The sequence below is a fragment of the Gekko japonicus genome, unplaced genomic scaffold, assembly GCF_001447785.1.
Source record: "Gekko japonicus isolate JY-2015 unplaced genomic scaffold, Gekko_japonicus_V1.1 scaffold846, whole genome shotgun sequence".
NCBI classification, from domain to species: domain Eukaryota; kingdom Metazoa; phylum Chordata; class Lepidosauria; order Squamata; family Gekkonidae; genus Gekko; species Gekko japonicus.
Window position 1 is genome coordinate 723,444 of NW_015164696.1, and position 27,311 is coordinate 750,754.

The 27,311-nt window shown below is 49.7% G+C and overlaps 1 protein-coding gene across 1 annotated transcript in view; it reads right to left on the reverse strand.

Annotated features, from left to right (window-relative positions):
* The window catches only part of RARA (retinoic acid receptor, alpha), a 236,844-nt gene extending 210,562 nt beyond the window's left edge, over window positions 1-26,282 (reverse strand). Inside the window, exon 1 of the mRNA XM_015409459.1 lies at window positions 26,099-26,282. The gene's annotated coding sequence lies outside the window, so the exon portion shown is untranslated. The remainder of the gene's footprint in view (window positions 1-26,098) is intronic.
* Between the last annotated feature and the right edge of the window lie 1,029 nt (window positions 26,283-27,311).

The following is a 27,311-nucleotide window of genomic DNA, read 5'->3' on the forward strand; positions in this document are numbered from 1 at the left end:
AATATCCCTGGGCACCGAATCAAAGGCACCCTTGAGATCCAGGAAAGCCGCATATAATTTCATACCCTTTCCTGATTTGTATTTATTAACTAAGTGATTAAGGACAATGCAATGGTCTAAAGTTGACTTGCCCTGACAAAACCCAATCTGCTCTATCCCAAGGACTTGCTGCTCTAATATCCAAGACTTAAGCTTAGTAGCCAAATGCTTGGCATAGAGCTTCCCAATGATGGACAAAAGACTTATTGGTCTGTAGTTACTTGGGAGCTGGCAATCTCCCTTTTTGAAGATCGGTGCTATTATAGCATTTTTCCAGTCATCTGGTATTTGACCGGTCTTATCTATAGCAGTGAATAAATCTGCCAGAAAGGGAGGCCACCACTGAGAGAAAACTTTAATGGCCTCAGGTGGTATAACATCAGACCCAGGGGCTGTCCCCACTTTCATTGATGCAATTAAAGTTTCGACTTCCTCAGCCTGTAAGGGGGGGGGGCACTCCGAGCACTCATCTAAACTGTGGCCAGGCTCGTCTATCGTGTTCCCCCCAGTCTCATAGAAAATCTTTGCATAATACTCAACCCAGGAGTCAGGAGTTATTATGGAGCTAGGCGAGCAATTTTCTCCCATAGAATTGGAAATTAAGAACCAAAATTTCCTAGTATCGTTATTAATAGTAGCTTGTAGGAGGAGTTCCCAGCATTTTAACAAGAAGTCCTTCTGTTTGTTTTTATAAAGCTGATGTAGAGCCTTTTTTAATTAAAAATACTCAGATGGAGGATACACTAATTCCGAAATCCTATAGGAATGAAACACAGCATGCAGTTGACTCTTCATTCTGTAGCACTCACTATCGAACCAGCCCTGCAGGGAGGTTTTTTTTGCTAGTTGTTGAGCAACAATCCTATAAGGGTGGGGGGCCAGGTTCAGGTTCTGGCTGTTTGCCTGAGGATTGGGGGGGATTTATACCCCGTCCTTCACTCGGAGTCTCAGAGCGGCTTATAAACTCCTTCCCCTCCCCACAACATTTTTTTTGCTAGTTGTTGAGCAACACTCCTATAAGGGTGGGGGGCCAGGTTCAGGTTCTGGCTGTTTGCCTGAGGATTGGGGGGGATTTATACCCCGTCCTTCACTCGGAGTCTCAGAGCGGCTTATAAACTCCTTCCCCTCCCCACAACAGACACCCTGTAAGGTAGGTGGGGCTGAGAGAGCTCTTTCCAGAACTGTGCTTTCAAGGACAGCTCTGACAGAACTATGGATTGCCCAAGGTCATCCAGCAGGTGCAAGTGGAGGAGTGGGGAATCAAACCTGGTTCTCCCAGATCAGAGTCCATGCACTTAACCACTACACCAAACTGGGGGGGAACACCATATCCAATGTGAGCCACATGTCTGAATTGGTAGGAATAACACACCACTTCCTCCAGCTCCAAAGATGCCCATAAACAATAAAAAAAAAACAGTAGCACCTCTAAGACAAACAAACTTCATTGTGGCATAAGCTTCCAAGAAACACAGCTCTCTCTGTCTGATGCATGCCCCTGCTTCTCTGTATCCTGGACTCCAACTGATGCTCTGCCACAGACTCACGAGGCAGCCTTGGGGAAGTCACTGATTCGCAACCAGACGCCGCTTCAGCTTGGGGGGGGGGGATGAGAGCAAAGTTCAAATCCTTCAGCGAAAGAACATTGGGGGGGGGGAGAACAGAAGAAGTGATAACGCTGAACTGAATGCAAGATTGGATGGGTTCTTGGAACGAGAACTCTGATCACCATGATGGGAGGACACACTACACGGTTATCTTCGTACCGTGGTCGATGTCAGGAGATAGGGTGCTGCTGCTCTTATCTGGCATCTGCACGTGAGGACAGCAAGACGAAGGAGTTTCAGCTGCAGAGACCTGTGGGACCTGGCAGGACGGATCCAGAGAGATAAGGGGCTGTCTTCGGCCAGACTAATGGGTCCATCTGCCCCAAGGAATGGTCAACCGTGACAAGCGGCAATCCAAGACTCCAAGGCAGAAATCTCCCACCGTTAGTACTCTGGACAGTTTTAACTGGAGTATTCCTTTGCGTTAACAGAGATCCCTCTTTATTAAGAGGGCCCTGGATTCAAAAGAATCCACACCGTGTACCTTAACATATCCCTGGGGAGTGGGGAGAAGAGAATGCTTCCAGTTGAAAAATACAATGTTTTCCTAAGTCATATGTTTGGCGGACTTGTGCAAAGGAAGAAGTGTTGTGTAATTCAAAGCTGAGGGGTTTTTTTTGAAATTAAATATAAATCTTATTTTCAGAAACCGGACATTTATAAAAAGGCTCAGTATTTCCAACAATTTATCAGACTGCCTCACAGGAGTAAGGAGACACCCTGTCAGGCGCAAGCATATCGTTTCCATTGTTATGACACCTGGTTTTAAGTTACTGGCTCACATATACTGTTTACACTCTTTAAAAGACTTGCAAAGATGTGCTCTTTAGCTTGTGGAACTCCCTGCTACTGGATACAACTTCAAGGGATACAAGGCCAAAGGACTGATTGACAGTTGGGACAAACGAACCCACATAAAGTAGATAAAAAGGAAGCACCCAAAACTATTCTACCCTCTCACTCACAATGGGAAGCAGAAATTTTTAGACCGGTTCTCGCCGGTTAATAACTCCGGCATCTCTTGACCATAAGGCATAACATGGAATAATCTGTCTGTAAAATTTGAGAAGAATATTCAGTATCGGGGTGTGAGAAAGAACCTCCAAGCACAGAAGAAAGATCTCTTCAGGATAACCTGAAATGTTTCGAGAGATGAAACTGCTTCTCTGCTTTTCCTGGAAGTTCTTTCAGAGAAGATTCACACAAAATGTGAACACACACAAAACTGCCTTATACTGAATCAGATGATCTGTCTGTCAAGGTCAGTCCTGTCTACTCAGACTGGCAGGTGCTCTCCAGCAGAGGTCTTTCACATCACCTCCTGCCGGGCCCCTTTTAACTGGAGATGCTGCCAGGGATTGAACCTGGGACTTCCTGCACGCCAAGCAGATGCCCTACCACTGAGCCACAGCCTCTCACAACTACTTTGAGAGATAAAACATTTAACCTTCTGGTGATGCTTCTCCCCAGCTGTATCTACAGTAGAACTGCTTCAAAGAAAGTCTTTTGTTTAAATAGACAACTGGCCAGCATACATCTTGAAATAATACCAGAAAGGGGGGAGACATGTTTCTCATGCCAGAATAAACTTGTGACTGCTCTTGCCACACGGAAGTTCTTTTCACAAAAACGTTTTAACACATGATTCCTGACGGGGAATGTCACCAAACAGCGAGGCTTTCCCCCTGGGTACTGCTAGCGTGAATCAGTCCCTCTGAGAAACAATAACGCTTTGGAAAGGCCAAAAAAGGCTTGGTAGACCCACGTGCCACATTAATCCATGTCCTGCCCCTAAAGAAGCCGAATTCCACAATCATATATAAAACTCTGTGTATCATACACACTGGCATGTATAGCCCAATCTTGCAAAACTCATTCTACTTAACAACCATTAAACTATGGAGAATGCAGAAATTCTGCCCACCAAAAACCCGAGAAACTCCTATCAGCCTGCCGCACTTCCAAGATCTCATTCCCCCATACACGTTCAGGTACTCCATGGCCATCTTAAGCCTGCTTCCTAAACTGGAAGCCTGAAGTGCACTTGGAGAAAGAACTCTACATTATACACCAATCTCCTGCACTTGAACAGAGTTTTGTATTGTCCCAAGAACAGCAAGATATCGAACATGCTTCCTCGGGAGGTGGTGGGCTCTCCTCCTTTGGAGGTTTTTAAACAGAGGCTAGATGACCATCTGACAGCAATGCTGATTCTGTGAACTCAGGCAGATCAAGAGAGGGAGGGCAGGAAGGGCTGCCTCAGTACTTAGTTCTTGTGGCCCTTTCTTACACGCCCAGGGAAATGCTGATCCCCAATCTGGGGTCATGAAGCAATTTTTCTCCTGGCCAGTTTGGCCAGGGATCCTGGAGGGTTTTTTTGTCATCTTCTGGGCGTGGAACAGGGGTCACTAGGGGCATGGTGAGGGGAGGTATTAGTGAATTTCCTGCATTGTGCAGGGGGTTGGACTAGATGACCCTGGAGGTCCCTTCCAGCTCTGTGATTCTATGGTCGTCCTGGTTTTCCCCCATGCGTTCCCAAAGTAACACCAGGGCCAGCTCATCTTTACAGTGCCCAGTTCTGCCTCATAGCATCCTTTGCTACAACATCATGTGGGATCACTCAAGGCTGCGTGGACCAAGGTTAAGCGTTGCCTTGAAGAGAAAAACTGCTCACAACCAAAGCAGAAGGGGAAGATTGAAAGGGACAGAACAAACAGCTGGACGGAGGCAGGGAAGCATCCCTCCCCCCTCCAGGCCTCACTATCAGTAGGGTTTAAAGTTTTTACGGCTAGGCAAGATTAACAAATGTGGCACTGCTTGCAAAGGCAAAGAGTGGTCTGGAGAGGTTTGTTCTGAAGATACAGGCAGCCAGTCAGTATGGCATAGCGTTTTAGAGTTTCAGACCAGGATCTGGGAGACACAGGTTCGAATCCCCACTCCGCCATGGAAGCTTGCTGGGTGGGCCTTGGGCCAGATCACACAATCTCAGCCAGAGAGCCAGAGTGGTGTAGTGGTTAGGAGCACGGACTTTAAACCAGGTTTGATTCCCCACTCCTCCACATGCAGCTGCTGGATGACCTTGGGCAAGTCACGAGTTCTCTGAGAGCTGTTCTCTCAAGACCAGTCCTCAAAATAGCTCTCTCAGCCTCACCTACCTCATAGGGTGTCTGTTGTGGGCAGGGGAAGGCAAAGGAGTTTGTAAGCCGCTCTGAGACGCTGAGTGAAGGGCGGGGTATAAATCCACTCTCCTCTTCTTCCTCCTCCCCCCTGCTTCACAGGGTTGTTGTGTGGGTAAAATGGAGAACGACAGAAGCCACTTCAAGTCTCCATCAGGGAGAAAAGCAACAAATCTTCCCAGGCAGGGATTGATGAGAAAGAGAAAGAAGGAGATTGGATTTATACCTCACCCTTCACTAACTGAAGGAGTCTCAGAGTGGCTTACAATCCCTTTCCCTTCCCGTCCCCACAACAGACACCCTGTGAGGTAGGTGGGGTTGAGGTTGCTCTCCCAAGAACTGCCCTTGAGAGAATAGCTCTGAGAGAACTTGTGACTGATCCAAGGTCACACCATCAGCTGCATGTGGAGGAGTGGGGAATCAAACCCGGTTCTCCCAGATTAGAGTCTCTGCTCCTAACCATTACACCACACTGGAAGAGGTGTCAGAGAAGATGTGGCTCATCCCCTCTCCCATCAGCCTTGCTCTGACAGTTCTATACCACATCCGTAGAAAGACCACATCCACACTTAGGCTGCAGTCACACGCACTAAATAATCCACATTCAATGCACTTTCCAACTGGATTTTGTCAGCTCACACAGTAAAAATCCAGTTTGAAAGTGGATTATTTAGTTCATGTGACCGCAGCCTTAGTCTCTAGCACTGACCAGACGAGGCATACCTGTACCGCCTATAACTTGGGGGAGGTGGTCTTTCTGATGACATAGGATGCAAAGTGGTTTTAATTGGGGAAGAGCAAGAGTCCAGGAGCACCTGGAAGACTGATCCCTGTGTACTCTGCCCTTGAGTTCTTTGGCCAAATGGCTTGGGTGTAACTTATAAATCTGAAAAATGTTAACCTGGGAGTTGTTGTACCCATTTTAGACAGAGAACTTGAGGCCCAGAGAGCTGATGAAGCCATGTAATGAGTCTGTGGAAAGGGCGACATTTGAACCCAAATCTGCCAAACTTGATGCCACTTGGATTACACTCACAGAGAAACCCTATGTAGAGTTACTTTGGGCTAAGCCCACTGGGTTAGAATGGACCTTAAAGACAAACAATTTGTGGCAGAGTAGGAGCTTTCCTGAGTTACTGCTCACTTCTTCAGATGTTAGTCTTTAAAGTGCTATGGGACTCTCGCTCTTCTCTAGTGCTACAGACAGACTAAAAGGGCTACACATCTTGATTTAATTGGGGGAGGGACTCAAGGAACACTCCCCTCTCCCCCAAACTATTTGGGACGATCACAGGGGAAAAAAATCACAGAATCATAGAGTTGGAAGGGACCTCCAGGGTCATCTACTCCAACCCCCAGCACAATGCAGGAAATTCACAAATATCTCCCCCCCACACACACACACACAGTGACCCTTGCTCCATGCCCAGAAGGCGGGGGGGGTGGACCCCACAGGACTCCTGGCCACTGGCCAAACTGGCCTGGAGAACAATTGCTTCCTGATCAATTAGAGCTAGCTCTTCTGTTTTTCTCACACATACAATGGACGACCTGCAGCTTCTGTTTTGTTTGTATTGCTTTTTTTAACAAGTTTATGCCAAATCATTAATATGTACTAAACTCAAAGGATATCGCTGTGTATATTCTACATGTTATATAATTGTTGTTGAAAGTGTATGTTGATGTTGTTTGTTATCTAAGATAAAAATTAATAAAGAATTTAAATACAAAAAAACAAAACAAAGTAGTACAAGGTTTCAGAAGGAAAAATTCTACCACCCCCTGTGGAATTGGGTTACCCTACACCAATGATCCCTCTAAGCTGTGGAGTCTTGTGAGCAAAAATTCTACTTTCGGAGCTACTGGCATTAAAGTTGTGAGCCAGTGATTTGGCTACTGCATAAATTAGCTTGCTCTGGAGCAATCCTTCCTGAGCTAAGACAAAAAATGTATGAGCCGGAGGCTAAAAAACTATGAGCTAGCTCACAGTAACTCAGCTTAGAGGGAACGCTGCCCTACACCCCACCGGTTATTATTTTATTGCATTCACTTCTGAAGATGGCACTGTTTAAAATGTACCTTATTCAAAACGCAATGCTCAAGTTCTCACCAAAACAAATCCCCTGGCTTCTTTAAACTTCTACAGACCAAGGGAAAAAAACCAAAGCAAAGTCATGTATTGGCATAAACAAACCTGGGTAACTATGTTGCCTCAGGTGCTGGACAAACAACGCCACCCACAGGGCAATTTCCCCAAAAGTCTCAACAGAAATGAGAACAACCCACATCCTGTGTTCACACTTTTGGGGAAATAGGTTTGCCTGTAGAACGGATGCAGTACCTATTCAGAGTTCTGCCTCGGGGTGTGGTGGGTTTGACCGAATGCCACCATTTAGAGACAGACAAAGAATCTCTTACCTGCCTTTAACTGAGAAACTGGATTCGTTTTGGTCTACCCTGGGGATTTCTGCGATATGCGGCTTGACTCACTCGCATGAACCACCTGAAAGTATCCAAACTGCGAATTCCTGACTCCTCTTTGCTCTTTGCTTGTGATAAACTATGACCTAGGTTATGGGTTGGATCCAGTCAACCATTTCAACTCCATCTTGCCCAATTCTCCTCCTTACTAGAGCCATAAACCCATCCAGCTTTTGTCCACGTAGGTTCTAGGATCCCCAACACAGCCTCCTCCTTCCTTTCTCAACAGCAAAGAGGGTTGGATCCAACCCTAGTTTTCTTAAGATAGGACTAATGTGAAGTCTTGGTAAATCTTAGTAAGGGAAGCCAATCTTGCTGAACTTCTGAACGAAAAGCAAGCCCTCCCATTCCACAAAAGGTGCAAGGCGGAAAGCGTGGTCCAGTAATAGCTGACTTAGGCCAGCCCCCTTGGGGGTTTCAAGGCAAGAGACACTCAGAGGTGGCTTGCCATCGCCTGCGGCAGCCCTGAACTTCCTTGGGGATCCCTCATTCGAGTATTGACCAGCACCGACCCTGCTTACTTTCTGAGATCAACAAGACAGGGCGAGTTGACGGCAGTGTGGCCACACGTCCCATAATCACCCCAGAGTATCTTCAGTGATTTTGTCTGCACAAACATATAGCCCTGGCATGTGAATGAATTCTCTTGGTGAGGTCCTTAACTTTGGGATAAACATCTACATAGTCTTGTTTACCTATAATCCTCCCCCCGACCCCAGTTTAATTTATTCTTGTCATGTACTTCAGGGACTTATGCATTGTCTTCTATCACCATCGTACGCTGGTAGGTTTTATTAATTGTATTATGCTTTTAATTGTTCAGATTATAGTATATTAATTGTTTATAATTATTGTTGTGATCTGCCCTGAGCCCTGGTGTGCTGGAGAGGGCGGACTAGAAATCCAATAAAATAAAATAACAAAATCCAATAAAACAAAAAAATAAACTGTGCCAGAGTATCTAGGTGGGAAGCAATGCTCCCCCTAAGCTGTGGAGTCTTGTGACCAAAAATTCTACTTTATGAGCTACTGGCATTAAAGTAACTTGTGAGAGATCTGGCTGCTGCATAAGTTAGTTTGCCCTGGAGCCATCCTTCCTGAGCTAGGACAAAAATCTGTGAGCTGGAGGCTAAAAAACTGCAAGCTAGATCACATGAACTCAGCTTAGAGGGAACACTGGTGGGAAGGGTTGTATTCTGGGGTAACTCACTTAAGAATTCAGTTGGACAGTGATGGTTGCCATGTGGTGCATGATGGGTAAAAATGGAACTCCCTGGTTCAGACCCTGCTTAGCTTCTGAGATCTGACAAGACCAGGCTAGCCTGAGCTATCCAGGCCAGGTCAGATGTTCAGAGGTGGGTTTTGCCTGGGCTTCCTCGGAGGTCTCCCATCCAAATACTAACCAGGGCCGACCCCGCTTAGCTTCTGAGATCTGTCGGGATCTGGCCAGCCCAGCCCAGGCCATCCAAGCCTGGCACAATGCTTACAGCTCTCCACACGGTCCCAGGCCCCTCCCAAGCGTGTGGGGAGCCGGAGTCTGCTCCTTGCCCGGTAAAGGTCACACTGGTGTGGCGGGAGAGAAAGGGGGGAGGGGGCCCGATGCTCAGCTCCATATCCATGTCAGCCCACATTAGGATGCTACGAGCCCCTTGAGCGAAGAGCGTTGCCGAGGAAGGGCATGTGTCTGGACCCCTCTCTGCGCCGCTCCTGCTACAGGGCAAATGCCGTGCCCATCATCCACGCGCTGGCACGCAACTGTCAGGGCACGGGAGGGGAGGCAGGGAGGGATAGATCTCACTCTCCAGGCAAAACGAAAAGCTAACATTTAAGTACCAGCCACAGCCCAGACTGCTGGAAGCCTGAAGGATGCTTCAAACTGTCCACCAGTGGTGACGAGCATGTAAGAAGATCTGTCCTCTCTCCTCCCCCTCCCCAACAACAGGGCTACCAAGAAAAAGAAGAAGACATTGGATTTATACCCCGCCACTCATTACCCAAAGGAGTCTCAGAGTGGCTTACAAACTCTTTTCCCTTCCCTTCCCCTCCCCACAACAGACACCCTGGGAGGTAGGTCGGGCTGAGAGAGCTCTCTTGCGAACTGCCCTTGAGAGAACAGCTCTGAGAGAACTTGTGACAGACCCAAGGTCACACCAGCAGCTGCACATGGAGGAGTGGAAAACCAAACCTGGTTCTCCCAGATTAGAGTCTGAGCTCCTAACTACTACACCGAACTGGCTCTACCAATGGAACTTTTCTGCCCAAGAGCAGTGCTGGCCCTAAAAATTAAAAGCTTTTTTTGTGTTCCTGGTCCTACTAATAGTTACCAGTCCTACTGATAGCAGCACAGCAGTTTACTTTCAAGACTTCGATCTTCTTGGAATTGTAAGGATAATCAACCCCAAATCCTTCTCACAAAAGCTGGAACTGTCGACAGTTTAGGGCGACGGATGCTCAAGATCACTGCAGGTGGAGAAGTTGCCACTTAACACCCTTTAAGTCATTACTTGTCATAAAGGGTGGTGGGAAACCCCACCAGGACCCTTTTGATGTAGACTGATAGATGAAATGGAAAGGGGAGGGTGCAGTCGGCACGTTTGACATCGGCAACTTCCTGCACCCTTCTCCTGCAGAGAAATCTTGCCTAGAATTCCTGTCTAAAACTCAGGTAACAAGATAAGAAGAAATGAAAGGATTGCAGAGGCGAGAGGTAGATGCTGTTCCGGACAAATTAATTCTAAAGGAAAGGATGCGGGGGGTGGGGGGAGCATTCAGCTTTGAAAGAGCTAAAACACGGGCACATGCTGGCACTGCCTGCCTGACCCAGAACTTTTTTCTGCAACAGCTCTTGTATTATGGAATGGCATTCATGAATGTGTCTGAAAGCCTCCCCCCCCCCCAATATGCTGCTGGGGTTCAGGTACCACTGCAAATTCGAGTTAGGCAGCTTTTCCTAGTGTGCAGTTTTTACAGCTGAAACATTTTAATGTATTTTTTTAGAGCACATAACTACTTTTTAACGTATAGAACAGTGCCCAAGATGGTTTATGACATAAGATAAGCAAACAAGAGAGCCAGTGTGTCGTGGTGGTTAGGTTTGAATCCCCCACTCTGCCATGGCCCACTAGCCCACACATTCCCTCTCAGACTAGCCTACCTCACAGGGCTGTTGTGAGGATAAAATGGAGGAGAGGTGAACAATGTGAGCTGCTTTGGGGAGGAAGATGGGGCATAAATGAAAAAATTAAGAGAATAAATTTGTCATTAGGCAGTTGAATGTCCTAATCTTCTAGTTACTGGAGCTCATATAATAGAGATCAAGAGACCTATTCTTCCCCCTTCCCCCCCCCCCAAGTATTCATCAAGGAGGGGTGGTGGTGGAAATGCTTAGGAACCAAGATCATACTTTAAGCGCCACAGTCGACATGGAGTGGGAAGACAACAAAGATTCCAGACATAGCTTTGCTTTTTTTTTTTTTTTGTGGTAAGGACAGTTTCTACTGCTTTATCTAACCCCTTGCATTTAAAAGGCCGTCTTTTGTGGCATGGAGTTCCACGGTCAAACGCACTGCTTGAAAACAGTCATTTCTTTCGCTTCCTTTCAGGAAGGGGGGAGGGAAATGAGTGTCTCACAGAGGCTCAGAAAGAGATTCTTAAAACTCTGGGAATCCCCGAGACGATCAAAGATCCCGTTTTCAAAGCATTTAACCTTTAATTTCCACCACCCAACCCAGCTGGCCACGTGTCCCAAAAAAAAAGGCTACCTTCAACCCACATTTCATAAATTTGTCTAACACATGCATGTGCACATAGCCCATTTTTTTTTCCCCCAGGGAAACCCAAGTTCCTTTTTTTTAAGAAGAGAAAACTGGGTGACAAGAATCAGCCACCAGCCTTGACGCAACGTTTCCTGATGTTGCCCACATGCCGCAGTTTCAATTCCAGCTAAAGAGGAACATCTACGGGCAAGGGGGGGGAGAAGGTAGAGGAAAACCCGCCGTCTTTGCCAACCCGTGCAGCGGGCATGGAAGAAAGCTACCCACTGAGGGGCACCCCACACAGACCAGTTTATGATCCCACCACCGTAAAGTCAGTTTCCGTGCCAAGAGCAGCCAAGATCTGCAACTTTTATGCACTCGCCACTTCTCTGTAAAACGGTGCCCTTTCTTTCTTTGTTTGTTTATTCTGCACTGATTTGCTCTGCTTTTAAAACACTGGCGCTTAATTTATTTGGACTCTGCGCACAATTGCACAAGTCCTTTCAGGGCTCTTTCTGCAACGCTAGAAAACTGCTTTGTTTTTCTAAGGAAAGCAGAGATTGAAAACTTCCCCCCCTGCACTTCCATAAAATTATTACTCACACAAAACCTGTGTCTTTACTGGACTTTTTTAAAAAACAAAAACCATCAAAATTCTGGTGCAAATCTGATATTCTCCCAAAAGGTGTACAAACACTGCAGATCAAGACGCGTGGCCATCCTCTGTCTTCCATTTGCTTCGTTTATTCCATTTCTTTTAATTCTGGAGGGGGGTGTGCCCTCCAGGATAAACCCTAGCGACAAGCTTGCTGTGTGACCCATATTTCATTTATGTTCATACAACGGCCAGTTTCGCCAGCGGCTCTGAAGAAATACTAATCTATTGTAGGGCTTAACAGTCTTCTGCACTATGGCCCCAAGGAGAGTACTTTTCAGCAGCCGTCTCAGAAGGAGTCTCCTAAACACTGGAGATCTCCCTTAACCTTAGATCACCCAGTAAAGCCAATGGGCAAGCAAGATCCAGACAGTCAACAAGAAATCATACATTACGCAGTTCACTAACACCACAAGATGTGGTGCTAGCCAGTTGCTTGGGTTCCTTGGTCTGTCAATGGCTATTAAGCGTTATAACCAATGGAACCTCCATAAGAAGGGGTATTATATCTTTTAAATGCCACCACCCTCAGTCCCTGCTCACGAGCTTGCAGAAATATCTAAGAAACTGTGCAGGCATGAAGGTTGCACTGTACAAAATGGTTTTACAAACTTGTTTGGGGACTGTGGTCTATACTGCTATGCGTAGCCTATTGTAGGCAGGATCCTATTTGTGTGATTTCTGTGTCGCTCAATCTGTCATGTGAATATTTATGCTATGCTTCAGTTTTTTCTGGTGGTTCCAGACTTCTAATGTCCTCGTGCATTAGTTATTGAATGTCCCATTTTTGTCAACTGTACAGACTTATGGTGTGTAATCCGCCTTGAGTTCCTGTGACAAAGGTGGACTACAACGTAAATACAAAAATACTGTCAGAATGCTGCACTGGACAGACCTAAAACCTGGCCCACTGTTTTTACAACTGAAAGCCAGTTGGGTGAAGTGGTTAAGTGCGCGTACTCTAATCTGGGAGAACCGGGTTTGATTCCCCACTCCTCCATATGCAGCTGATGATGTGACTTTGGGTCAGTCACAAGTTCTCTCAGAATTGCTCTCTCAAGGGCAGTTCTTGGAAGAGCAACCTCAGCCCCGCCTACCTCACAGGGTGTCTGTTGTGGGGAGGGGAAGGGAAAGCAGATCGTAAGCCGCTCTGAGACTCCTTCAGGTAGTGAAGTGTGGGGTGTAAATCCAATCTCTTCTTCTTCTGTATCACAATTAAAGCTGGACTCTGTTCATCCACGCAGAGAAAACTGCCATCAACTTTGTGTGCGTTCTTCCTATGACAGCCATCACCATATCTGGAAACCCAGCCCGTGTGAAATTCAATGATATAGCAAGCCCGTAGGCACAGGAAAAGAGGGGGTGTTCTCTCACTTCTGCACCCCAGGATATTGCTTTCTGAACAGTAACGCCGATGGGTCTGGAAAGAAAGGCAGGTCCCACTCCCCACTCCATGAGGATCCCTCTCCAAATTCCTGGGAGCCATCGATACAGCTGCATTACCCACGTTCACAACAAGGTCGGTTTGGGAAATGTCTGGAGGTCTGGGGCTGGTGTCCAAAGAGGGGGGGGGGCAGCCTCTGCGAAGCTGAAGGAACTCAGCAAAGATGTGAAATCAAACAGCCTGCCTTCCAAAGCTCCCATTTCCTCCACGGGTGTTGATCTCTACAGTCTGGAGATCAGAGGTGTGATTCGGGCAGGGCTCCAGGAACCACCCGGAAGTTGGCAACCCAAGACCCAGTTGCAAACCCCCAGATGGGTGGAGGGAAGAGTAGGAAAGTGTAAGGTATAGCAGCTCTCAGTGTATTAAGCACAAGATGCCGGCTCCCAGAAAAAAGGCCCAGGGTGCTGCTACATTGAGAAAGCAAGCTCCAGACTGGAGCTGGAGAGGAGGAAGAAACTGATCATTCCCAAACAACAATAGATCTGCACACACAACACCTCCTCCTCCCCCGCAATTTTTCCTCTACACCTCATTTGAATGCAGGTGGAGGGGGGGTGGCAAGGAAGTTCCAGGAAGGTCCAAGTACTCAAACTGTTGTCGGTAAAAAGCCATTCCCAGATGTCAAAGCTCCTTAAACAGGACACATCCAACAAACACGTCTTGTGTGTGCACCTGCGCACAGACGCATGCATTTTTAAAAAATAAAATTTTATTGTATTTAAACAGACGCATGCATGATAAGAAAAAAGAAGGTACTTTGGCCAGGGTTATTCCAGGGCAAGGACTGTGCTTCTAAAATGATCCCGTGCACTTTCTGTGCAAGAAAAGTCGTCGTCGGCGTTTCCCCCCAGTGACACTCACAAGGGGATTTCCCAGAGGTCCCCTGCTCTCTGTTCTAGAAAGGAAGTCCTCCTCCTCTCGAAGAGTCAGCAACGGCCGCCTCGGCGAGGTGTCAGGGCACTCTAGGGAAGACCAGGAAAGTTCTCAGAGGGCCACGGGGGGGGGGGGCAGAACCAACCTGTGCCCGGCGGCTCCTCCAACAGAGCACGCTCAGCTCAGGCCATGGCGACAAGTGGCAACAAGCTCCTCTATGGCCATTGCCATTTTTGATGGGGCTGGAGAAGATCAAATCCTCCTCTGCCGCCTGCACCAAAGGAGTCACTAGTTAGGGATGCCAGCCTCCAGGTGGGACCTGGGGATCCCCCCGGAATTACAGCTCACCTCCAGACTACAGAGGTCAGTCCCCCTGGAGAAAGTGGATGCTCTGGAGGGTGGTACTCTGTGGCCTTGTGTACCCCACTGAGGTCCCTCTCCTCCCCAGGCTCCAGTCCCAAATCTCCAGGAGTTTCCCAACCTGGATCTGGCAACCCTACGGCCCCCCATCCCACTGAGTGGACCTGGTAACCCTAATACTGGCCCAGGTTTGTCTGAACATCCTAGTCTACTCCTGAAGGCAACCTCTCCCAATCGCAAACAAACCTGTCAAAAAGTATACAACGTGTAAAATGAATTGTTCAGGAGAGGGAACCCCCCCCTCTTTAGCACAACCCCCCCCCCAGCAGCCAGTTCTCTTGGTCGTTCCTTGCCTTTCAACTCCCCACCCCTCACAGGGCCTGTTTACACAACCGCCTCAGCTGACGGCTGCCACAAGAACAGACTTCTTCTTCGTTCCTGCCAACCACCAAACCAGACGCTTCAGCCTCTGCCAAATCAACCGCACAACACCCTCGTGAGCACGGCCGGGCAGCTCTGGGGGGTCAGCAAAGGCAGCCGGTCACCAGGGAGCCCAGAGGCAGGCTATCAAGCCCTCCGTGCCCCAGTAGGAGTCACCAGCGGTCGCCATGACTTCCAGGCACAGGCATGCGCACGCACGCACACACAAAATGAAAAAAGGGAGGCAGACACGTTTACAGAGCAAATCCACCTTGAATCTGGTTTGCAGACCGTGCCCACTCGGTGACAGCAGCATTTGAGGGAAGGATGGGAGCTGCTTCACATAGGTACAGGCAGCTGTCGGTCAGCACAGATGATGCCGACACGGTGGCCCAATTCCACCCACAGTAAGGGCGGAACACCCATCAACTCCCCCCAAAAAACAAAAAGCTTGCTCACAGAGGTCTCCTGAGAAGGGAACTGGGTGGAGTGTAACAGTTAATGTCCCCTGCAACCCTGGGGCTGGAGCAACCTCTTCGGCTCCAGCCACACCCCTCGGGCCCAAAAGGGCCAAGGAGGGTTCTGGCCAAGAGTTAGGAAAGGCCCCGGTTGTGCCGCAGCTCAGCTCATCTTAGCTTGCCTCTTGTGCAAGAGGGCTCCCGATGCCAACCTTCCCCCCCCCCTTGGCCAAGGCCAGCCCTCTTTCTTTCCTCGCTCAAAGGGCTCAAAAGCCCAGCAAGCTCAAGAAATCTGGAAAGGGCCCCTCCACCCCGTACCCTGCCATTCCCCAGGGAAGAATAGCTCTTTTCCAAACTGAGAGCTGCGTGGGTGGACACCACTTACTTGCCACCAGCCTATGCCCGGCTCCCCTGGACGCCATTCAGAGGGGGGTCATCGTGCCCCCAATCGCTGAAGCAATCTGTGGAACGGGCTGCCCGTGGAAATCAGGAAAGCTGCTGCCCCTCTCTCGGCCTTCCGCAGACTGTGCAAAACTGAACTACTGCAGAGGGCTTTTCTGTCATGAGGCTGCACAGTACAAAACGGTTTCACAAACTTACTCAGATCAAGGACTGGAACTTGTGTGGGGGTTACTGCCATGCGTAGCAGGATCGTTTCTGTGTCATGTTAATACTAATGCTACGGTTTCTGCTTCTTTCTGGTGGCTCCAGACTTCTAACACCCTCACGCATCAGTCCTTGAATGCCCCTGTCTGTTGACTGGACTGACTCACAATGTGTCATCCGCCCTGAGTCCGTGTGAGAAAGGCGGACTATAAATAACATTATTAATTAATTAAAATAAATCAGTGGTGCCATTCTCTGCCCAGCTAGATTCCACTGTCTTCTCTGAATTATTTATTTATTATTTCTCATATTTACAGCCCACCCTCCCTGCAAGCCGGCTCAGGGCGGGTAACAACATTTCAACAATACAAAAATTTATTTATTTATTATTGTATTTATAGCCCACCCATCCCGTAAGCGGGCTCAGGGTGGGTAACATCATAAAACAGTCCAATAAATACCATTAAAATCAAACAAGTTTGGAATTCAAACAATAATAAACATCAGGGGTCATTTCCTGTAGGAGCACACAGGAGCAGAGCTCTGGCAGTAAAGAGCCCAGGGGGCGGGCACATGCAACAAGCCCCACCCCCTGCTCCCAGCAGCCCTCAGTCAGAGCAAGAAGCAGCCAGGTAAGTTGCACAGCCCCTCCGTCCCCCGGTCCAAAACAGTCCAGTGGCACCTTTAAGACCCAAGTTTTATTCAGGTACAAGCTCTCCCTCCTCTGCGAGGACAGATCTGCACATTCCCCCCCCCCCAATAGCTAGCAATCCAAAACAGTCCAGTGGAGCCTGAGCGGTGGGTGTTGCCTTCTGACACACTTCCGGTGTTGTCAGGGGGTGTGGCATATGCAAATAAGTTATGCTAATGAGTTGTGCTAATGAGCTCCTGCACCTCTTTTTCTACGAAGTGACCCCTGATAAACATTAAAACTCAATCACTGGCTGTATGGTTCTTTAGCATATTATTCAGGTTAACAGATGGATAGGTAACAATCACCTCAGGGAGGCCATAGAGAGACGTCTGCTGCCTCAGCCAAAGGCCTGGTGGAACAGCTCCATCTTGCAGGCCCTGCGGAATTGAAGAAGATCCCGCAGGGCCCTAATCTCGACTGGGAGTATGTTCCACCAGGCAGGGTACTATACGTTAAAAATGGTGCCACCGCCCAAGAATGAAATTGGCTGGTTGTGAGAGATTCCCTGGCCGGTTGATAAGAAATGAGTGACAGCCAACTGTTAATAAATGGGTGACAAAGACCTCAGAAAGGCCATAGATGGAGGCCCGCGGCCTCAGCCAAAGGCCTGGCGGAACAGCCTCCGTCTTACAGGCCCTGCGGAACTGAAGAAGATCCCGCAGGGCCCCGATCTCAATAGGGAGCGAGTTCCACCAGGCAGGGACCAGGGCAGGGATCCCAGTTCACTTACTTCTCTCGTGTCACTTCCTTGAAACCAACACCCGTTTCCGGGGAACGGGATCTCACAAGAGTAAACAAAAAAAGAGGAAAAAGCTCTTTGTAACACACCAAGGCAGAAGAGGCCACAAAACCACAACGCAAGGATTCCCAGCCTTGGCTGAACCACTGAGAACTCAGACTGGAGCACGTTTGGGACACCAACTTGGAAGACCGCTGGCGACGCTCGGCTGCATTGAAGGACAGTCCTCCTCACACGCAACAGGGCAGGGAGGTCCAGCCCGTTCTCCTCCTCTCCCTTCATAGTCCAGGGTGGAGCAAATGCACTCCCAGAGGACAATTTCTCAACTGGGGACTGAAGCCCTGCTCTGGGATGGAGGTTCTCAGTGGGACTCCAACCGATGAGATGCAGCAGAAGACATGAAGGGTGACAGCATTCTTTTTGTGTGTGTGTGTGTGAGTGTGTGTGTGTGCACGACCTCTGGTGACTGGCTGTGTGTGCACCTGGAAGTCATGGCGACCTCTGGAGACTGACCCCTCCTGGGGGCCTGGAGGTCTCCCATTCAGGTATTTGCCAGAGTCAACCCTGCTTAGCTTCCGAGATCTGACAAGATCAGGCTTGCCTGGGCTATCCAGGGCGGGGCAGGTGGCAGGGTTCTTAGTGATGAACACCAGCTCTGCAAGGGAGAACGAAGAGGGGGCTGCATTGGGACTCCGGATTTAAGAACCTGAGCACAACTGGTTTTAAAGCAAAGGGGACTGACTCCTGGGGCTGAGCCACACTCATAGGAAAAGAGTGGCCCACAGAGGGTGACCACTGACACAGGGAAGGGTCAGATCCGTGCCTGTGGCAAGATCTTTGCGACGGCTTGCGCCAATCCAATCTCTCTTACTGCTTAATTCCAGCTCCCTCCTCCATCCAAACACAATTAAGGGTGACTGGGGAGGTCCTCCAACTTCAGAACACGCTGGCTATAGCTAGCGAGAAGATGGCACTGCTGATTCTTCATTTACCAGACGGCGGCATGATGCTCAGGCAGCAAGGAAAGAGGCACAGGGAAAGCTGCTAAGGGCACGGCCGCCGGCCCTCCCTTCCAGCGAACATCCAGGCTTGCAAGTGCTAAAAAGAAGAGAAGGAGAAGCCGCCGGAGAGCTCCTGTGTAAGACTGCCAGCAAAGTGAGAATCAGCGACCAGTCTGTACCTTCATTAGGGAAACAGAAGGAGGGCTGGTGCAGGGGAATTGTGGGCAATGTGGCACAGAAAGAGAGTCAAGCAGAGCTGGGGACCTCATCGGGCAAACCAAATCAAGACAGACAAAGGGAGAAGACAATCCGAGAAGAATTAGTTTACTTCGAGAAAAGTCACAACTGGAGAGCTCATCCCAGTCAATCCAGAAAGAAGGGCTCGGACCAGAACAACACCGCTCCAAAAAGGTGCAAAGGCTTGCGTTTGGATCTAGAAGACCGGTGAAGGCATTCCGCCTCTGCCACAGGCTCGGTGGGTGACCAAGGGGGCAGTCCCGCTGCCACACCACCACCACCAGCTCCAGTTTCCCTGGCGATAAAATAGGGATACGCAAACAGCCTCTTTTGCAAGGCTGCGGAGGGAATGGACGCAATGAGTGTCGCAAAGGCCCTGTGCAGTACGTATAAAATCTAAAAAGGCCCTCCTGAGCTCAGAAAGGGGGTTGATGCATGCTTGGAATAGTTTGGAAACAATTAAATTTAATGCACTCGCCTGGAACGAGGAAAGGTCAGCAGAAATGCAATTCTGGCTGAGTTAAGACCGCCTCCCTTTGTTGTTCTATTTATTTATTTAACTATTTTTTCAGTTTATATACCACCCCTCCCCCACAAAGGGGGGCTCAGAGTGGTTCATAACAATACCAAAACAGAGACAACAAATACAGTTACAACAATTTAAAGTGCAGAGTATTAAAAAAATCAAACAATTTTACAGTTTCAAACAAAAAAAGTTAAAGGAACGCAATGGAATCGAACGCGGTCTGTCTGTGATGAGAGAACCTGTAAATTCCCAAATAAAATACACCCTATTAAATATTTCAGACACAATAAAAGATGCAAAAAAGAGCTGGCAAAGAGCTGTCCGTAGGAGCCTTGGACACGGCTGCAAGGATGACGCTCTGGCCCCTCGGAGTGCCCTAAACTAAGTCCACAGCATGCAGCAGAAGCCATGAAGCTGGGCATCACCCCCCCCCCGCATGCAGCACTCCCCCACTTGCATGAGCAATGCATCATGAGACCCGGCAGCTCGCAAACCTCAGCTAGCAACCACAGTGATCTCAGACATAAGCTCTGGAGCATCAGGAAATTGCAGAAGTCGTTGCCAGCCAAGATCCGCAAGACACTGGCTCACAGGCTTCACTGCTTATCGGAAGGGGCAGCTGCCCGCAGCAGAAAAGAGAGGAGTGGCCAGGGGGCCTATATAGGGTTACCACCCTCCTGGTGGCCCCTGGAGATCTCCCGCCATTGAGCTCCAGACTACAGAGTTCAGTCCCCCTGGAGAAAATGGCTGCTTTGGAGGGTGGATTCTATGGCACAGTGTACCCCGTGGAGGTCCCTCCCCAAACCCCACTCTACCCAGGCTCCACCCCCAAAACCAGCAGGTATTTTTCAACCCAAAGCTGCATCCCAAGGCATATAACAAGTGATGAGCGGCATCCCAGCAGAGAATCATTTCTCAGCAGAATACACACACACACACACCCATAAGAGCACCAGGGGAAACCACTGTCTGATGTTCCAGTCTACACTCCTCTCCCACTATTCAGGGCAAGGTGGGAGAATGTGACTTTTAAGAGTACTTGAAACTTGAGTGGGTGCCCGAAGGCCAAGTGTCAGCCTTTTCCTAGCCTTTTTAAAAACAAAAAACAAAAACCCCAGTCATCGAGGGAACGCTGGATGCAGGAAAGAGGGAACTGTATCATTTTGGTGGTCTTGGGTAGGTACACACAGGTCCTTACAGGCCGGAGACTGCATGACTGAATGTCACTCCATCTTTTTTTAAAAAAAAATCTCTGCCCCCCAAAAAACAGATGTCAAGTTTTTAACCGAGCCTTCTCCTTGACGTTCTGTTTCTCTCTGTGTGGTAATGTATTCTTCTGAGGAAGCAGTGCACCATGCACGCTTCCCCTTGTGCCCAGCGGTCTGAAATTGTACAGCCCAGACACAGGTCTACCACCTCAGCCAATGCATAAGCTTGCAATTAGAGAAACAAGCCAACAGCTTCCTCTCTAGACCTTCCCACAACTCAGAGAGTTATTCCTCCTTAGACCAACCAAACAGGGATACACAAAGAGCGCTCTTATCCCAAATCGCTCTCTCAAACCCCCCCCCCAATACTATGCAGATCCACCGCCAAGTTTCTCCTATCTGGTCCCACTAATGATTTATTTACTTAATTTATCTTTCCCCCCCCCCAATCTTTCTTCCCTCGCCTCTCTTTTATCCTCACAACAACAACCCTGGAAGGTAAAGTTAGGCTGAGAAGGTGTGATTGGCCCAAGACCACCCAGCTGACAGAGCAGGGATTCGAAGAACCAGACCACCCAGCTGACAGAGCAGGGATTCGAACCATAGTCTCCAGATCCTAGCCTGAAATTCTAACCACTCCACCATGCTGCTATGCTGCCTCCTCGGGTCAGCAGGCATGCGCACGATGCTTTCCTGCTTTGTGCACAGACTGGAACACAGCAAAGGGCTGCCTCTCAGCCAGAGCAGAATCTGAAACAAATTCCAGACAGGCTGAGCCCCTTCCAGGTTGCTTTTACCCATGCAAGCAAAGGGACTGAGGTTTTGGATGGTGCGTTGTTGTTTACAATGTGAAGGTGTGATTCCCACATGCACGTTTGCACTTGTGCAGAGTGATAATGTTTTATATATTTAAACAGTGGACATGATGTCTGTCTGGATCCCGAAACAAAGTCTGAGTCCAGTGGCACCTTTAAAACTGACAAAGTTTAAATCTGGGTATCAGCCTTTGTGTGCACACACACTTCATCAGATAAAATGTGCATGCACCTGAAAGCTTATACCCAGAATTAAACTTTGTTGGTCTTAAAGGTGCCGACTGGACTCCAACTTTGTTCTGCTGCTTCAGACCAACACAGAGACCCACATGAATGGATCCCAAAACATACGCTAGGAACAACTTGCTAATATACGAAAGCAGAAATTAAAAAAAGAATCAGCACAGAGCACCTTGCGATGCTCATGATGCGACCACGGACATGCTCACTAGGGGCCCCACCCACCCAACCACCCAGGCCGGCATGAAACGAAGTTTTCTCCTGTGGCAAACCCAGCACGGTAGAATGAACATGAGCAAAACCAAGTTCAAATCCTTCTGCAGCTCTCCTGAAAACCACCCAATTCTCAGCACAACACCCCTTCACACAGGCTGCGAGCAAAAGAAGGACCCCATCCTCAGCGTCTAGAGGGAAGGACAAGACCAGGACTGAAGAAACATAAAATCCAGCAAACGCCATCTGTAAGCAGATACAGGAGGGGTGTGGTGCATCTGATGCTTCGGAAGCCAGCGAGCAATCCATTAAGGGAAAGCAACTGCAGGAACCCTGTATCTGATGAAGGGTGCCGTGACTCTCAAAAGCGTATACCCTGGAAATCTTGTTGGTCTTTTAAGGCGCTACTGGACTCAGATCTTGCTTTTGTAGGCCTATTTGCAAAGCTGCTACAAACACATCCTCTTTAACGTACCAAATATTAGTAAAGATTAAGGTTTCCCTCGCTCGAAAGCCAGTCGAATCTGACTCTAGGGGGCAATGCTCATCTCCGTTTCCAAGCCGAAGAGCCAGCGCTGTCCAAAGACTTCTCCGTGGTCATGTGGCCGGCATGACTAAATGCCAAGGCGCACGGAATGCTGTTACCTTCCCACCGAAGCGGTAACTATTTATCTGCTTGCAATTTCTTGCTTTCAAACGGCTAGGTAGGCAGGAGCTGGGGCCAGAGACGGGAGCTCACTTCGTCATGCCGCACTCGGGTCTCGAACTGCCGAACTACAGACCTTCCAGTCTGCAGCTCAGCGTCTTAACCTCTAAGCCACCGCAGCTCCACCAGATATTACAGACACAGAATTTCACATGATTATATGCTACTACAAATCTGAACTCAGCACTCTGTATGTAGAAGGTATCTCCACTTCTTAGACTGCCTAGTACTTGGGACGGATGCACTGCTTTTACAGCTCACTTTAGATTGTTCCTTATACCTAAACCAGGCCTAAACCAGGTTTGGAACAAACCCCTCTTCACATGTAAGGAGTGGTGAGGCCGTAGCTCAGTGGCAGGGCATTTGCTCTGCAGGCAGACAGTCCCTGGTTCAGTCCCCAGCATCTCCACTTAAAGGATCAGGTAGTGGGTGATGTGAAAAGACCTTTATCTGAGACCCTGGAAAGACAAAACTGACCTTGAGAGAGAGAGAAAGCCTGACTCAGCAGGTTCCTGTGTTCAAATTCACGCACACAATAGGAGGTGTTCCTTGCCACGATGTACAACTAACTTACAGAATGGTGTGGCAACTATTACCTTACAGAGCTTCAAAATGAAGGATTAGACAGAATTGGGGAAGAAAAAATCTACAAGATTCCAAGAAGACTTTACTATAATAGAGTCAGACTAGTCTTGTGGGCACAAAATCAAAACCACAGTTGTATGTCTTCTTGTCCAGTTCCCACCGTAGGTAAGAAATGAACCGCCATATACAGAGGCAATATACCTTGGATGAATACATACAGCGCTAATAAAAGGGGATTCCTCCTCCCTCCTTAGGGCTAGCTAGTTGGCCATTCCTGAAGACAGACTGTTAGGACTAAGTGGGTTTTTCATCCAATTCCTCAAAGCTATTTTTATGTCCACTGTAAGCATTTATAGCATGAAGTGCATCGGATGGCCTATCTTAAAAGAGGATTTAACTCAAACCTTGCAGGGTCACGACAGAACTGAGGAAGAGGAGCTGCTCTCTTACCCAGTGTTAGATGAAAGAAAGCTCCACTGATTTCAATGGTCCTGGCGCCCAGTTTGAGACTGCAGTCTGAAGCTCCCAATGAGCAAACCATTTAGGGTTTCACTGCCTTGATTTGTGACCAGAAGGGAATTAAAGATTGTGCACGGCACAGCTTTCTCCTAAAGCCAAGAATTTATTCCTGTCTGGCGCAGAAATCTGTGCAGTCCTGCAGCTTGCTATTTTATCCTAATCTCTCTACCACGAGGATTGAAATCTACCACCTGGAACTGTTCAGGATCCGATACAACTATCAGAAAAAAAGCAACAGCAATGCAGAACGGCTTTTAAAACAGTTCTTCAATCTGTACATTTTTATTCTGCCATTCCTCCCAAAGAACTCAGGGCAGTACACGTCGTCCCCCGCCACGCAACCCAGTGAGTGAGGTTAGGCAGACAGAGAGTAACTAGCCCCCAGTTATCCAAGTATGGTTTGTGGCTGAGCGAGGATTTGACCCTGGGTTTTCCTACACCCTTGTCCCACACTGTAACCACCAGAGAGCGCTGCCTCTCAGTCAGTAGAGACGGTGCCATGAAGTGGCTATCAGTCTTCAAGGTCTGGGTTCAAATCTTGTCTTAGTCACAAATTCATTAGAAGTTTCCTAAGGCAAGCACTTATCCCCCCACCCCACCCACAACCTTTGGACTTCCATCTACAACATAAGGATAAGGCTACCTGCCTTCCTTACAGGGCTGTTGTAAGGATTTACCAAGATCACATACTTAAGAGCACGATGGAAGCCTACGAAGCCCCAACTGTAATAAGACAGGCAGAAGAACTATTAAGAATCCACTAGAAAGAGGGGAGGGAGACCTCAAAAACCCTTCCTGCCAAGACATGCTAAAAGTTGGCTGCCGAGGCCAAACTTTCAAAGCCTGAAAAAATAAACAAATGCAAACACACACACACCCCACCCACGCTTCCCCCTTCCTCCCCAAGGCCCCAGGGGTCAAGCCAGCAGACGATTCCTCCCCCGCTGCGTCTTTGCTTAAGGGTTTACCTTCTTGTCAATGACAGCCACGATCTGGATTCGATACACAGTGAATGTAAAGAAAGCTATGAGTACCAGCCACAGACGTGCACAGGGCCACTAACCAGCCCAAGCTAAAAGCTTGCACTCCAGACAGCCTGCTCCCCCCCCAAAAAACCCCAGTCTTTCATCCCACTGCTACATCAACAGTGCGAACTGTTTGTGGGACCCACGCCACCACAGATGCCTGTCAAACGACTCTCCAAAATGCCAGAGTACCACTGGACTCAATATGCGCAAGCCCTGGGAGTTGGGCACACAACAAACGCCAGCACCACGGGTCCAGTTTCACACCCACCCAGCCAGCTCAGACGCTGCAAAAACACAGACTAAGGTGGAAACCGTCCTCTTAAAAGCTACGCCACGGTCTTGTTTTTCCACCCACGGGTCAACCAACCACTGGCAGTCTGGCAAGACAGACGCTGCTGGCTTTCTCCTTTTCTTTTTCTTTTTATAAAAAAACCCCGGACTCTACAATTCCCCGCATAGGACCTTTTTCTGCAATCACAGGGGACAAGAGGCACAGAGAGGCAGCATGCAACAGTTGCCTCCAAAACTGAGAGAAATCCCAAATGTCCATGTAGTGATCTGCCCTCCCGCCGGCTGGATCCAAGATGACATCCCCACGTGGTGTGGAGAACACCTCAGACTTCGTTGCCTTTCCCTTTGAGATCTGGACAAGGCAGAGAGAAACACAGAGGCATAGGGACCACCACCACCACCACCACCAGAGCAATCCGGCCACTTCAGAGAAAAAGAAAAGTCTAACAAGAGAAGCTTTCCCGCTGGGATATTCAACGTGACTCTGGAGGGGAAGGGGGGGGGGACCTTTAGTTTCCTCTGGGGTTGCCCATCTGCCCAAAAGTTGGGGGTCCCGCCATACTGACCACACAAAAAGGGTTTCCTCCAGAAATAAAGGAGGTGCAGCAGAAATGCAGAAAAAGGACAGCCAAGGAAGGTTGCGCAGAAGACTGTGGGACCGGGGAGGCCCAGAAGGAAACCCACGGCCCTCCCGCCGGCTGGATGAACCCTTGCAGCCCGAGGACGGACAGGGGGGGGGGCAGGCCACCGATGACAGCTGGGCAAGGAAGCAACAGTTGGGTCTTCTTCCGAAGTCCCATGGAGAGAGGACGAGGCAGGCAGGCGGGAGGGAGGGAGGGAGGGGGGCACGGATCTTCCCCCCCCCCGCCAAGCTTCCCCCCAAAACTCCCAGCCGCGGTCGCTGCTGCGGCCAGCGCAAGAAGCCCACAATTTCCAGACGAGCGCAGCCATCTTTCTAAGCTCTGCGGGGGGGGGGGGAGGTGAAGCCCCCTCCCCTCCGGCCGCCAGGCAACTTCTAGCAGCCCGACGGGGCGAGAGGGGGAGATGTCATCCCCGGGAGAGAACGGAGCGTGCGGGCCCGATCCTGCCCCGGATCACAACGCAACTTTGGTAAGGGGGGGGGGGGGGGCCGGAGCCCGACGCCGCTCGGCACAAAACACACAACTCCGAGAGAGAGAGGAAGGAGACGAGCGAGGCTCTCTCGACGCGCACACGCAGGCAGGCAGGCAGGCAGGCAGGCAGGCAGACTCTTCGGCTCACACTCCCGGAACTCCCCCCCCCTCCTCCTCCTCCCGAGAACGCCACACACGATCCACCCCCCAGCCCGGCTCCCCTTCCCCGGCCGCCCCTCGCGGAGCAAAGTTTGCACGAGGAGGAGGCAGCGGCAGGGCAGGTATGCCCGACACGGGCCGCCGCTCTTACCTGGGGAAAGCGCTCGCGGCTTCCCGGGACGGACGGGCACCAAGAGGACTCTCCGCTCCGGCCCCCTCCTCGGCCGCCCTCCAGCCCCCTCGCTCGCCCGGCCCCTCTTCGCAAAGTCACCCCGAGCGGCTGGCGGCGGGGACGGGGACAGGGGGAGGAGGCGGCGGGGACGGGAGGTTGCGCTGGCCCGGGGGCGCGCGCCCCCCCTCCCGCAGCCAATCGCCCTGCCGCGGGGGAGGAGAGGAGGAGGGGCGGGGACGCCGGGCAGACCGCGGAGTCATCCAGGCAGGGCGCGAGGGGGCATCGGCGGCAGAGCCTCGGCTCGGCGCGCCAAAGGTCCCGGGTTCGATCCCGGGGATCCCCCCTTAGGAGGACTGGGCAGGAGGGGGATGTGGGCCCCGGGAAGCCGCTGCCAGCCCGAGCAATCGATCCGGACCTCGACGGACCAAGGTCTGGTTCGGGAGAAGGCAGCTTCAGGGTGTGTGCCGGCGGCGGCAGGACCTTGAAGAGCGCCGCTGCTGCCCGGGCTTGCAAAACCTCACTGGGGCGAGGGGTTGCCCGGGACCTCAGTCGCCCGAGTCAGCGTAAGCGGAGGCAAGCGGGGTCAGGCCCTGGGAAGGGCAGAATTGCCCACAAGCAACACGGCGCGGGCCGGTCCTGGAGGCAGGTGGGCGTCTGCACTGTGAGAAGCAGAAGGTGCCCCTTCAGTCTGATCGCTGCTAAGGTGGCTTCACCATCTCTGAGCCACGCCCCCCCTCCCCCCAGGGGCAATACAGCAAGCAGAAAAGCTTTTTTAAGCAAATACTTGGATAGGCTAGCAGATGTCCTCTTTTTATGGTGTCCATTCTCCTTTGGGCTCTTTTTAAAAAATTATTAAAATGTCCTCTCTGGGAGCTGGAAGGTTAGGAATATTTATAGTTAGTTACAATCATCACAGCATAAATAGGGGGGGGGGGTTCTGAAATGAGATTTGTCATAGGGGTCACTTGTTTGAAGTAGTCAGTCAGGAAATATGTCCTCTTTTTTGCTTTTCAAGGTATGGCCATCCTTAGAAGACTCCATTTTAAAGGCTACAGTTATTCATTGCTTGCCTCCAGGAACCCTGGCCCTGAAGGCAGAATGCAGTAGCTAATATTCTGGTCTCCAGTCTGTGAGAATTAAGTCCATCCTTGCTGGAAAGTCCCTGTTCTTCAACTTTGGTCTTCCCGACCTG